The following is a 1,628-nucleotide window of genomic DNA, read 5'->3' as shown; positions in this document are numbered from 1 at the left end:
TATTTGGAAAGGGCAAAAAGGAAGAAAGGGGAAAGTAAGATTAAAGGGGAGGAAGAGGGAGTAGAGAGAAGAGAGGTGAAAAGAGCTAGTCATGTCATTTTGCTTGAATATGTTGTATGAGTAGGTCCTGTAGTATAAGTCTGCAGGTCACCATTGCTGCTTTGGTGGTCTGGCTGGTCACATGCTTCAGGTCCTAAAAGAAGGTATGCCCTAGAGTAAAGGGCATACTTTTACAAAAGTTTGGTCCAGTCAATTTTGTAACGCAACCTGGGTATGGTATCCTGTGTGGCTTAGCTCTGAGATGCCATCTTAGGTTGTCCATCCTTTGTATCCAAGAACGCCTGTGAACAGAAAAGCTGAGAGGTTACTTTAAATATATTAAGCTTAAGGCATTAACACCTATTATTTTGAAATACTTCAGTTGTAGTCAGTGACTTCCCATGGTATTCTTTACCTGTAACCTTGTATAAGATCCCTAAGAGAATTATTATTAGCCTTTGCAGTAACAGGCTGATTACATACCTGTTCACTCTATGCTCCTGTTTCTGCAGTTGCTGGTTTCTTTATGGTTTAATGTGTGGTCAAGAGTTTATGATATTCCTCTTTCATGTGTTTTGGGCACTTCTTCCCAGTATATGTGTGATAGTACAGTGTTTGGAGTTTCTACCCTGTTAAATCCTGTTATTTGATCTTTGAATATTAGTTGTATATATGGTGTAGTTTCTAGGTGCTTCAGAATAGTGCTATCATTCTGTGTTTATCTTTCATCTTCTGACTTACTTCGTTTAACATAATATGTTCTAGGTCCATCCATGTTGCTGCAAAGTCTGTGATTGAATCATTTCTTACTGCCATGTAGTATTTCATTGTGTATAGATACCACATCTTAATGATCCACTCATCTGTTGTTGGGCATCGAGGTTGGTTTCGAGACTTGGCTATTATACTGAGTGCTGCAATAAATAGTGGAGTGTACACATATTTTGGGATGAATGTCCTTTCAGCTTGGGGGTAGTTACCCAGGAGAGCAATTGCTGGGTTAAATGGCAGCTCAATTCTGAGTTCCTTGAGCACTCTCCAGACTGTTCTCCATAGGGGTTGAACTAGGGGGCATTCCCACCAGCAGTGGATGAGAGTGCCTTTCATACCACACCCCTGCCAACAGAGATTGTTTCCATTATTTTTGATGTGAGCCATCTTCACTCGTGTAAGGTGGTACCTCATTGTTGTCTTGATTTAGATTTCCCTAATGATGAGTGAAGGTGAACATGTTTTCATGTGTTTGTTGGCCATCTTTCGATCTTCTTCAGTGAAGCGTCTTTTCATTTTATGTCCCCATTTTTCTATGGCTTTATCTGGTTTTGTGGAGCTCATCTTTCTGAGTGCTTTGTATATTCTGAATATTAGCCCTTTATCGGACATGTTGAGTTTATCTTTACTAAAACATCTTAATTGCAAATATGATTGTAGTTGGGTTTCAGTCATGTAAATAACACCCCCCTTCACCAGTGCAACATTCCCATCACCGATATCTCAATTCTCCCTCCTCCCCATCACACCCCCACCTGCAGTTGAGATAGGCTTTCTACTTTCCTCATTCATTCATATTGTTATGATAGTTCTAAATG

The sequence above is a fragment of the Suncus etruscus genome, chromosome 5 (genome assembly GCF_024139225.1).
Source record: "Suncus etruscus isolate mSunEtr1 chromosome 5, mSunEtr1.pri.cur, whole genome shotgun sequence".
NCBI lineage: Eukaryota > Metazoa > Chordata > Mammalia > Eulipotyphla > Soricidae > Suncus > Suncus etruscus.
This window is presented reverse-complemented; position numbering follows the sequence as displayed.